Consider the following 12,473-nt stretch of genomic DNA (forward strand, 5'->3'; position numbering starts at 1 on the left):
TACCAGGTTTTTCTGATCTGTCCTTTTGGCCAGGGAGCTGACATCAAGCTGGTCCTAGGCAACGAGTGTGCTCGGTCACAGCTTCAGCGTAAACTCCTGTAGCGATCCAATTCCTGGGCCAGCCTCAGTATCACCCAAGCAGAGCTTCCAGGGGAAGCACTGGGCATTTGAGATGGACGTGAAGGCAGAGGTGAGAACTGGTGATCTGAGGACAAGGAAGCCTCACGGTATTCTTGATCTCAAGCCGTAGCATCCCTTGTGCTTGCCAGGATGTCCCCTCTCACCCTGCTGCCAGAGGGTGCTGCACACGAGGATCAGGTCTGCAGGGCCTGTCTCTGTCACCTCTTTATTCAGCTCGACGCACTTCCCTCCTAGTCCTGACGCTGCTTTCTCTTCCCATATAGTGGGTGGAAACCACCTCTGGCACGACTGTTGGAGATGAACTTCCTGAGAACTGTGTATCCTTGGTGAGAGAGATCAGCTTGGACGCTCTTTGCCCTCTCTGAACCCTCTTTAGAGCGCTGAGCAGGGTGCACTGTCGCCCTTTGGAGGCCTGCGGTGTTAGGAGGCGAGAGAGAAAAGGAGGAGGGAAGGCAGGGAGAGTGGAGAGGAGCAGAGCGAGCCCATTTCTACCTGGACCGTGTGTTACCTCTGAGAGTCTGTCTGGAACGGACAGTGGGTTTCTTACCCTGATGAACAGCTTCGGGATGGGAACCTGGGGTTGATGCCAGTGGCTTCAGAAGCCACAGGTCTTGGGCTCTGTCTTGCTCCCTCTGATCCCCACCTCGTGTCAGGGAATGAACTCAGGCCGGCTGTTTCAGAACTGCGGCCCCAGGCTGACGCCGTTGAGAACCTCAGAGGAGGTGCAGGCTCGGGGAGGAAAAAAGAAAATGCCGCTAATCAAAATCTAGGACTCCAAATGAAAGAGGCGATGTAAAGTCTCAGGAGGTGAACTTTTTATTTGTCTTTTTTTATTTCCCTTTAATTTGTCAGTGAAATGAAATCAGAACATCTGTCTCCTGCTAAATAGGAGCCGCGTTCTCTCAGGTAAGAATGATAAGGCTTGGGGCACGCGCTTCTGCAGACTGGCCTTAATCTATTTCCGAGGTAATGGACTTGCACGACAGCCTCAAGCGCCGCTGCTAATAGCTTCTTACTTCTCCAGCAGAAACACACTAGAGCTGTTTGCAGATGTGTGTGCACTTTGAGGAAAAGAACAGCAGAACCTTCTGCGAGAGAAAGAAAGAAAAGAAAAAGGCTCCTTTCTTTAATCTACCGGAAAAGAAGAAATTACCTCAATGCATGTTCCTGCTGGTATAAATAGCAGTATTAGGGGTGGGCGGGGGGAATAAAAGCTTGTTTCTCCATGACTGAAAAACATTCAGGACGCAGAACCTGGACTCCAGCCCTTCTCTATTTCCCTGGTTACTTTAACACTGTGGGCTTTGGACTCCAGGGAGAAAGTCTAAAAATACTGTGGCCTATTTGTTCAAAAGCAAGTAGCAAAGATGGAAGGGGCCTGCTATTGCCTAAAGGGAAAAACGGAATAGAAACTCTTAATGTTTTCATTTTTAAACTCTAAACCAAAGCCAGACCTTGGAATATTGTTCTTTATTTTTATTTTTAATATGCAGTGTGGATATAGGTTCAAATGGCACAAAAGGAAATATATTGAAAAGTTATTCTCCCTTCCAACCCTGCCCACCAGGACTCCAGTTCCTCTTCCCTGAGCCTCTGAAGATATTCCTGATGTCAGTTTCTTGTGGCTCCTTCCATAGATGATATCCTCTGCATATCTAAGCGTGTGTGTGTGTGCTTGGACGTGTGTGTTTATGCACGGGCATCTTCACCGAGCTCTGACTTCCTCTTTTTAACATAAATAGTTGTATTCTATACACATTCTCCTGCTCCTTGCTTTTCTTTACTTAAAAAGATGTCTTAGAGACAATTTCATATTAGGGCATAGAGACCAGTCTTCTTCATTTAATAGCTGTGTAGAACCCTGAGGTGTGTGTCCTAATGTAACCAGCTTCCTACGGGTGGGGATTTAGTCTCTTTTGCCTCACTGGCTCCTGAAATGTTGGAATGAACGTTGCGCGTATCTCTTATTGTGGAAAGTATTCTTCGAGCTTAAACTGCCGTGATGTGAATTGCTTCACACATCTCTCCTCTTCTATGGTGGCAAAATTTCTCCTCGGCTCAGCAGAAAACTTTGGCAGGCTTAATTATATTTTGTGTTTGAAATATTAACTGTATGTCAGAGCACAGTGCTGCTTCCTGACTGTGGGATTTCTCTCTGGTTTCGATTAGTTGTTACCAGCCTCGCCAGGAAGACAACAGTTTGAGCTGTGTTTCCATATGGCCCCTAGAATTGTCCCTGAGCAAATATGACCCTTTCTGCTGCGGTGGTGTGGTCAGCTTAAAGGCCTAAGGAAATGAATTCCAGCAATGTTGAGGAACCACCTCTGACTCAGGGCTTTCTCAGTGCATGGAATTTCTGCCTCTGCATTGATGAGGTCATACATATGTATATACCAGAACTCAGAGTTCCCCAGGGCCCTGGTTTCCAGCTCTGAATAAATAGAAACTGGAGCACATTTGAGATGAGCTTGAAGGCTCTGGTAATATTGAAGGTGCTTTTATTCCTTAAATGGCAGATGTGCTTGGGGAATGGATACAGAGGGACCTGGCCACGTGGCGATGAGGAGGTAATCCTCGGCCATCAGGTGCAGGGTCACGCAGAGCTGCCGAGGGGGCCTTTCAGAGCGGGAGGCGTCCTGCCTCAGGGCCTCATTGCCAGAGAAGATTTGTCATCTGACTGCCGAGGGCAAAGGGAAGCGACATCGGGGAGGGCAGCGGGCAATGCTGAGGCGGTGAGCAGAGCACGGGTGAAGAGGTAGCCGGCGAGTCCTCGAGTTCGAGCTCTGCAGGACTTTGGTCAGGACCAAGTCAGAAAGCCAAGGCACACTGGAGTGACGCAGGAGAGGGGCCTGTTCTGCAGGGCTTCAGAAGCACAGCGCGCCCGGGCCCTCTCCACCTCCCGAGCCTGCTCTGTCTGCTCTGTGCAGACGTCCTCCTCACGCCCCCGATGTTGGCACGCTGACTGCCAGCAGCTCCCGCGGTGCACCCTCCCAGGCCCAACACTCGCAGGTAGGATGGCTCCTCTTCTCTTAAGAGTCCACGTGAAAGTTCTGGGAGGGCAAGATCTGAACTCAGGGCGCTCTGACCGAATAAACGGGGAAACAAGCTCGTGGTGCCTCCAGATTCACAACGTCTGCCATCGGCCTCTCACAAGGCATCCGGCGCTGGCTCACCTGAATTCTTACAGTCTGTCTGTGCTTGTGAAGTATGGTTAAACTTGATAATCTCTGTGATCGCTTCCAGTTCTAACTGAATTTTCTTCCTTGCATCCTTTCCTTTTTCGCATTTATCATTTAACCTAACAGGTATTTTCCTAGTTTCAACTTTGACTGTATTTTAGTATGTATAAGAAACATATGTGTCTGAAATATATATGTAATCTAAAAAAAGTCCGTCTAGTCAAGGCTACGGTTTTTCCAACAGTCATGTATGGATATGAGAGTTGGACCATAAAGAAAGCTGAGCACCGAATAACTGATGCTTGTGAACTGTGGTTTTGGAGAAAATTCTTGAGAGGCCCTTGCACTGCAAGGAGATCCAACCAGCCCATCCTAAAGGAGATCAGTCCTGGGTGTTCGTTGGAAGGACTGATGCTGAAGCTGAAGCTCCAATACTTTGGCCACCTGATGCGAAGAACTGACTCAATTGAAAAGACCCTGATGCTGGGAAAGATTGAAGGCAGGAGGAGAAGGGGACAACAGAGGATGAGATGGCTGGATGGCATCACCGACTCAATGGACATGAGTTTGTGTAAACTCCGGGAGTTGGTGATGGACAGGGAGGCCTGGCGTGCTGCAGTCCGTGGGGTCACAAGGAGTCGGACATGACCGAGCGACTGAACTGAACTGAGTGAACAGAGGTGAATAAGAGCAATGGGAACACAGAAGAGACAGTGGTTATCATTCACTTGAGATCACAACATCTGAATCTAGTTTGAAGCCAGATTAAACCATACCAGCACTATCAGCATCAGAAAATAGCATAGTGACTTGAGGCATAAAACCCAAGGAAGTCAGAGATCAGTCAGCAACGGAGATTGGGTTTCTTCCCCCTGACATCTTGACGCGTGGGTGGGTCTCCCTTGTGATGGACTGTGTGTTCATACCTGAAGTCAGGGGAATGGATTAGAGGACCTCCTAGAGCCCTAAGGCATTTCTAATACTTCGCTTTACTTCAACAGTGGCTCTATAAAGTGACTTTACTCCAAATGAAAGATCGCTGCCACCTAATCATCGATGCTTATTAGAGATAAATGTATTGCTCCAGGGAACTTTTTTAAAGAATTTAAAGAGAAAGTCATTCTCTCAATTTTGAGGGTAGGGGGAGACAGCAACCAAAATGATCAGCAAAAAAAAAACTGTATTCTCCTCAAGCATATTCGCCTTGAGAACAACAAAAGGTCTTACAGAGATGATCATTGTAAAGCCCAGTTGGAACTATTGGAACAGGAGGGAGTAATCAGGGATGAAAAGATTGAGTTTTTCTACTCTACCTTCCCTTTCTAATCCAGTTCTTTTCTGAAGCGTATTCTTAAGAGACTAAATGTATTCATTTTTCCAGGGAGAGTTAATTACAGTCTTATTTAGAGCTGTGCTTTACTTCACCTTTTAAAGTCCCTTCCAGGACTATTGTAATTCAACTAAAATGCTTCAGGCATTAAATAGCGTCAGAAAGCTAAATATGCATTCTTGTTTCTAACACAAAAAAGGGGAAAAAAAAGTTCCAAAGACAAGTGAAAGAAGAAAAAAAGAAAGTCTTTCTCATTTAATGTTTGCTTTCGGGGGAATACAAATATTTAGCATTGTTGTGATTTTCACACTGAAGATGAATGTCAGTTTACTGCAAAGATGTGAATTAATTCTTGAAGTAAAGTCTAATATGCAAAATAAAATTTTGAACACATGTTAGTAAGAGCATGCTGTGCTGGGCACTGTGGAGAATATTAAAGACATAGTCACCACCTCAGGGGGCTTCTACACAAATGGGAGATGAGACTGTCGATGAAAAAAATAAATGCACAACCTAAAAGCTGAGAATTATATTTTATTTGGTAGACAAAGCCGTGGTCTTAAGCCCAGGACACAGCATCTCAGATAACTCTAACAGACTGCTCTAAAGAGGTAAGGGAGGAATCAGGATATATAGTAATTTTTGTAGCAAAGACAAGGTAGTCAGAACTTCAGAAGGTTACTGTTAAAGAAAACCAGATATCTCGAGTTAAGGAATTTAGTACTTTTCTCTTCTATATATGGGAAGATGCAAGAATCGTGTCTGACTGTTTGCGACCCCATGGACTGTAGCCCGCCAGGCTCCTCTCTCTGTCCATGGGGATTCTCCAGGCAACGATACTGTGTGGGTAGCCATGCCCTCCTCCAGGGATCGAACCTGGGTCTCCTGCATTGCAGGCGGTCTCTTTACCGACTGAGCTACCGGGAAGCCCCTGTCAGGGCGCTGTTCTCCAGGGGAGCCAGTCAGCTGCTTGCACAGGCCCATTTCCATCATCCAGCTGCGCACTGTGTGCATTGCAGTAGGCACTCCCGACACTGCTGTCGTGTTGGGAGAGAGCACAACTTCCACGGTTCAGTCTCGCTGCCGCAAGGATTTGAAATGAGGTACCAGTCTTACAGCTCGGTTACACCTCATAGTTGTATTTGGTAAGCAAAGGATAATACACCCCCAAAGCATCAAGTCTGGCCGACCCTGAAGGAGTGGCCTCAAACCCTTGTGGGTCCCTCTTTTTACTTTTTTTGTCTCCTCCCTTGAGCCTGCCCTAGCAAATCAGGGCTAGCACCCATCAGTCAGGAAGGGTGTGCGTTTCTTTCACTTGAGGTTCCCACAGCAGGTCTGCAGATTTTCCCTTTGTGCTCTTTCCAAGGACTTTTCCCTTCTTTGTCTGTCTTCAAGCCGCCTCCACTTTGGACTCCTTTTTCTATTCTGACCGCCTAACTCTGATTTCCTCTCCCCGACAGTGAAAGTGAAAGTTAAGTAGCTCAGTCGTCTCCGACTCTTTGCAACCCCATGGGCTGCAGCCCACCAGGCTCCTCTGTCCATTGGATTCTCCAGGCAAAAATGCTGGAGTGGGTTGCCATTTCCTTCTCCAGGGGATCTTCCTGACCCAGGGATTGAACCCGCGTCTCCCGCGTTGCGGGCAGACACAGGCAGACGCTTCAACCTCTGAGCCACCAGGAAGCCCCTGACAGGGACACCGTTAACAGCCCTAAGTCTCGTCTCATTCGTGGCTGTGGGGCGCTAGTTTTGAATGTTGTGGAACAAATTGCCACAAAAGGTTTTGACTAAACAGCACACATCTATCTCACGATTTCCGTGAAGCAAGATGGTAGGCATTGCTTACCTTAGTTCCTCGCCACCTCAACAAGACTGCAAAGCAGGGTCAGGCTGTGCTCTCATCTGGAGGCCGGTTAGGGAAGAGTCTGCTTCCAGACTCATTCGGCCTATCACTGGCTGTCATCAGAGAGCGATCTCAGGCCCTAGAGGCCACGTGAAGTCCCTTACTTTGTGACCCTCTCTATGGCAGTTCAGCATTTGGCTAATGACTTTTCAAGGCCAGTAGGAGAATCCCTCCCTCCCGTCTGCTAAGATGAATGTTATACCATGAACGAGGGTCCTGAGGGTGGCAGTCCAACGCTTCCGTCATGTCTGCAAAGGCGACGTGGCCACAGTTCTGGGGACGAGGAGGTGTGCGTGTCTGGGTGGCTATTTTTCTGTCCACCTCAGATGGCCCCAGGGCACGGAAGCCTTGGATGCTGCTGAACATCGTACCAGAAGGAGAACAGGCACCACAACAAAGAAGAGTCAGCAGCGTGGAGTCTTAGAAGGCCTCGGCCGGTGATCTGTTATTTGGCATTGTTAAGGCATTAGTTGAATAACATACTTTGGGACTGAAATGAAAACTGACCTTTTCCAGTCCTGTGGCCACTGCTGAGTTTTCCAAATTTGCTGGCATATTGAATGCAGCAGTTTCACAGCATCATCTTTCAGGATTTGAAATAGCTCAACTGGAATTCCATCAGCTCCACTAGCTTTGTTCATAGTGATGCTTCCTAAGGCCCACTTGACTTCACATTCCAGGCTGTCTGGCTCTAGGTGAGTGATCACACCATTGTGATTATCTGGGTTGTGAAGCTCTTTTTTGTACAGTTCTTCTGTGTATTCTTGCCACCTCTTCTTAATATCTTCTGCTTCTGTTAGGTCCATACCATTTCTGTCCTTTATCGAGCCCATCTTTGCATGAAATGTTCCCTTGGTATCTCTAATTTTCTTGAAGAGATCTCTAGTCTTCCCCATTCTATTGGTTTCCTCTATTTCTTTGCATTGATCGCTGAGGAAGGCTTTCTTATCTCTCCTTGCTTCTCTTTGGAACTCTGTATTTAAATGGGTATATCTTTCCTTTTCTCCTTTGCTTTTCACTTCCCTTCCTTTCACAGATTTTTCTTTTCACTTCTTTTCACTATCTTTTCACAGTCTTTTCACAGAAGACTCTTGAGAGTCCCTTGGACTGCAAGGAGATCCAACCAGTCCATCCTAAAGGAGATCAGTCCTGGGTGTTCATTGGAGGGACTGATGTTGAAGCTGAAACTCCAATACTTTGGCCACCTGATGGGAAGAGCTGACTCATTGGAAAAGACCCTGATGCTGGGAAAGATTGAGGGCAGGACGAGAAGGGGACGCCAGAGGATGAGATGGTTGGATGGCATCACCGATTCCATGGACATGTGTTTGAGCAAGCTCCGGGACTTGGTGATGAACAGGGAGGCCTGGCGTGTTGCAGTCCAGGGGGTCACAAAGAGTCGAGCACGACTGAGCAACTGAACTGAATGATATACTGATAATGATGATTCCCTAAAATTCTCTAAGTCTCACTACTGCTGCAGGAAAAGCACTAACAGTTGTTTTAGTCCTAAAAGAACCGAGTCCTCAGACTGGCTTTTTGGTCCAAAATTGATCATATATTAATTAAATAGAGTGTGGAAAATCTACCCCTGAATCCCAGTTGACACATTTGTAAAGTGGGAACAATAATAGACTAGCTCATAGTGTTGCTGTAAGGCTGAGGAGAATTTGTACACGTAAGAGATTTTTGTAAAGAGGCATCCAGAACCAAAATAAAGTTTTCATTGGCACACCTGGAATCCTCTTTTGATAAAATCGCATCAGGGCAATACATTGTGAGACTTATAAAATTATGTCAAGATGTTTGCAGCCAGATTCTATGGATTTCTTTAACTGGCTTATTACAACTTAACATAGACATGAATACAATTTAGGAAAACAAATTAGTCACCAAATTTTTGAATTATAAGAAAAGTACTGAAAATATACAGTTCAGTTCAGTCGCTGAGTCATGTCCACTCTTTGTGACCCCGTGGACTGCAGCATACCAGGCCTCCCTGTCCATCACCAGCTCCTGCAGTCCACCCAAAACCATGTCCATTGAGTCGGTGATGCCATCCAACCATCTCATCCTCTGTTATCCCCTTCTCCTCCTGCCCCCAATACCTCCCAGCATCAGGGTCTTTTCCAATGAGTCAACTCTTCACATGAGGTGGCCAAAGTACTGGAGTTTCAGCTTCAGCATCAGTCCTTCCAATGAACACTCAGGACTGATCTCCTTTAGGATGGACTGGTTGGATCTCCTTGCAGTCCAAGGGACTCTCAAGAGTCTTCTTCAACACCACAGCTCAAAAGCATCCATTCTTCGGCGCTCAGCTTTCTTTATAGTCCGACTCTCACATCCATACATGACCACTGGAAAAACCATAGCTTTGACTAGACGGACCTTGGTGGGCAAAGTAATGTCTCTGCTTTTTAATATGCTGTCTAGATTGGTCATAACTTTCCTTCCAAGGAGCGTCTTTTAATTTCATGGCTGCAGTCACCATCCGCAGTGATTTCGGAGCCCCAAAAAATAGTCAGCCACTGTTTCCACTGTTTCTCCACCTATCTGCCATGAAATGATGGGATCGGATGCCATGATCTTAGTTTTCTGAATGTTGAGCTTTAAGCCAACTTTTTCACTCTCCTCTTTCACTTTCATCAAGAGGCTCTTTAGTTCTTCTTCACTTTCAGCCATAAGGGTGGTGTCATCTGCATATCTGAGGTTATTGATATTTCTCCTGGCAATCTTGATTCCAGCTTGTGTTTCTTCCAGTCCAGCGTTTCTCATGATGTACTCTGCATAGAAGTTAAATAAGCAGGGTGACAATATGCAGCCTCGACAGACTCCTTTTCCTATTTGGAACCAGTCTGTTGTTCCATGTCCAATTCTAACTGTTGCTTCTTGACCTGCATACCGGTTTCTCAAGAGGCAGGTCAGGTGGTCTGGTATTCCCATCTCTTGAAGAATTTTCCACAGTTTATTGTGAATAAAAATATATATGTGTATATATGTGTGTGTGTATATATAACATAGTTTCATGTATTTACTGGAGAAGGAAATGGCAACCCAGTCCAGTGTTCTTGCCTGGAGAGTCCCAGGGATGGGGGAGCCTGGTGGGCTGCTATCTATGGGGTTGCACAGAGTTGGACACGACTGATGTGACTTAACATAGCAGCAGCATGTATTTGCTACAATTAATAATCAGTGATTTTTGTATTAAAATTGATGGCTTGTACAATTTTTAAATCCTTATTTCTTTTCACTTGGTGATATTATATAGTTTTTAGCAGGATGAAAACGTACTATAATGGAGGAGAAAAATACATTGCTTTCATTAGGAGAATTTGAACAGATTAAGCTACTGAAACCAGAAGGACAGCACAAATCCCCAGATGGCTGGTGAAGCAGCGCAGTGGAGGAGAGACTGCGGGTGCAGCGTGTGTGTGCCTGGCAACCCCGCTGGGGCTGGGCGGAGCCCAGGGCCCGAGGCCACAGGCTGCAGGCCCCCCTCCGGCTGCCTCCACTGCAGGCCCCTTTCCAGTGTCACTGATTCCAGAATAAGAAGGAGACCAGGGCGAACAAAGCAGATGTCTAGTTCAGTTCAGTCGCTCAGTCATATCCGACTCTTTGTGACCCCATGGACTGCAGCACGCCAGGCCTCCCTGTCCATCACCATCTCCTGGAGCCTGCTCAAACACATGTCCGTGGAGTCGGTGATGCCATCCAGCCATCTCATCCTCTGTCATCCCCTTCTCCTTCCATCTTCAATCTTTCCCAGCATCAGAGTCTTTTCCAATGAGTCAGTTCTTCGAATCAGGTGGCCAAAGTATTGGAGTTTCAGCTTCAGCCTCAGTCTTTCCAATGCACTCTCAAGACTGACCTCCTTTAGGATGGACTTGTTGGATCTCCTTGCAGTCCAAGAGACTCTCAAGAGTCTTCTCCAACACCACAGTTCAAAAGCATCAATTCTTCTGCACTCAGCTTTCTTTATGGTCCAACTCTCACATCCATACATGACCACTGGAAAAACTATAGCCTTGACTAGATGGACCTTTGTTGGCAAAGTAATGTCTCTGCTTTTTAATATGCTGCCTAGTTTGGTCATAACTTTCCTTCCAAGGAGTAAGCATCTTTTAATTTCATGATAATTCACAGCAAATCAACTTGTCCTATAGGAGCTTCGTCTTGGAGACAACGGCTTGGAGAGTCTTGGAAAGTTTGTGCAGCTTCAAGGGATCTGGCAAAGGAGAAAGGACATTTAGGTTTTGTTTTAAACAAGGCTGTTCTCAGCCCATGAGCTCAGGAACCTGTATGTGCCTGTAAACCCCGTTTTATCTCCCACTGACTTGGCCGTCTCTTGATGGGAGCAGCCTATTGTGAGTAACACAAGCACGCTGTCTCCGGGAGCCCGATTGCTCCGGCCGGTGAGAGCTTCCCACTCCGCACTACAGTGACGGTCCTTGGGCCTTACCAGATGACACGCCGCGGTGTCGCGAGCCCTGAAATTCACAGAAGGCGCGCACATCTCAAGCGCCACTCTGTGGGAAGCGAGGCGGTATGCATGCATACACAGATGCCTTCCCCTCCCGCAGGTAGTGGTAAAGGCGTTGTTACTGTTTCGTCGCTCAGTCGTCCCCGTGGACTGTAGCCTGCAAGGCTCCTCTGTCCATGAGACTTCCCAGGCAGGAATACTGGAGTGAGTTGCCTTTTCCTTCTCCAGGGGATCTTCCTGATCCAGGGACCGGAGCCGCGTCTCTTGCATTGCCTGGTGGGTTCTCACCACTGAGCCACCAGGGAAGCCCAGTAAAGGAATAGTGACAATATTAACCATTTGATGCAAGATTTTTCTCAGCTGAGTTTGTGTTTATAAATGACCAACATCCTTCCCCCTCCTCCTCCTTTTTTCACATAACCTTGTGTCTCTGTGTGGTCTGGCGAACTGAGTGCTGTTTTGCGCCCCTAATCTTGCCTGGAATATGCAAGATGACCTGTAATTGCACCCAGGCATTGAGATGCCTCTGACTGAGACTGAGCCGAATGGAAAGCAGGGAAGAAGCTCTTTGGACTTTGAGCTTTTAATTTTCAAGAGCTAGAGAATTTCATTGTGAAGTTCAATTCCTTTGGATTTGAATGTTTTGGGGACTTAAGCTTGCAAGGAAATTTAATCTCTGATCTCCTCTCTCTGGGAATTTGATAATAGGCAGGAGTTTGTGCTCAATGTTGGTGCATCTCTATGCGGGCATTTTATTAGTGGAGTATCTTCATCTTGTCACTTAATCTCGTTGCAGGATTTGTGACGTTCTGTCTCGGGTACTGTTGCTGGATGTAGCTTGAGAACCAAAATAGAGATGAGAGTGCGTTTTATTTTCATCCTTGAATGCAGAGGGAAACTGATTTATTTAATGCCCCTTTCTGGTCAATTTCAGGATATGCCGGAGCCAGGTCTAAACTGTCTGCAGATTGTCCTGGGATGAGACGCAAAAGCGCAGCGCTGGTCTGAGGAGAGAGGTTCCGTGCAGCTGTGAGCGGGGCTCTGACCTGAGGGCTTGCTCTTCTCCCCAAAAGGGAAAGCCCCAGCCCCGTTGGGGCCCAGGCTTAATGATTAAGCTCAGTGGTCAAGAGAAGAAAAAGCCGGAGAAAGTCAGCAGCAGATACTTCTTCCTCGAGGAGGAAACCCAAATAGGGCTTTTTCCTTTGTTTACTGCATCTCATGGCAGAGAAGGCAGAGCTTGCTGTATGCTTTAGAGACAAGCCCTCTGTCTCATCCAGGATTTGCTTGTTTCTTCCCAGTGAGGCTCGTCTTCCCAGTCTCTCAACAGTTGCTCATGGCAAGGCTTTTAATTTTGATGAAGTCTAATTTAAAAATGTTTTTCCTTTACGAGTCTTGTTTTTAGTATATTGTCTATGGGCTGTTAGCCAAACTCTAGGTCATACA

General features: G+C 46.8%; 1 long non-coding RNA gene across 1 annotated transcript; it reads left to right on the forward strand.

Annotated features, from left to right (window-relative positions):
• The first annotated feature begins 425 nt into the window (after nucleotides 1-425).
• On the forward strand, nucleotides 426-12,168 carry LOC138441550 (uncharacterized). The gene is made up of 2 exons (XR_011257407.1): nucleotides 426-948; nucleotides 11,965-12,168. It is a non-coding gene; the product is annotated as an uncharacterized lncRNA (long non-coding RNA).
• The last annotated feature ends 305 nt before the right edge of the window (nucleotides 12,169-12,473 follow it).

Source organism: Ovis canadensis, chromosome 5 (assembly GCF_042477335.2).
Source record: "Ovis canadensis isolate MfBH-ARS-UI-01 breed Bighorn chromosome 5, ARS-UI_OviCan_v2, whole genome shotgun sequence".
NCBI classification, from domain to species: Eukaryota; Metazoa; Chordata; class Mammalia; order Artiodactyla; family Bovidae; genus Ovis; species Ovis canadensis.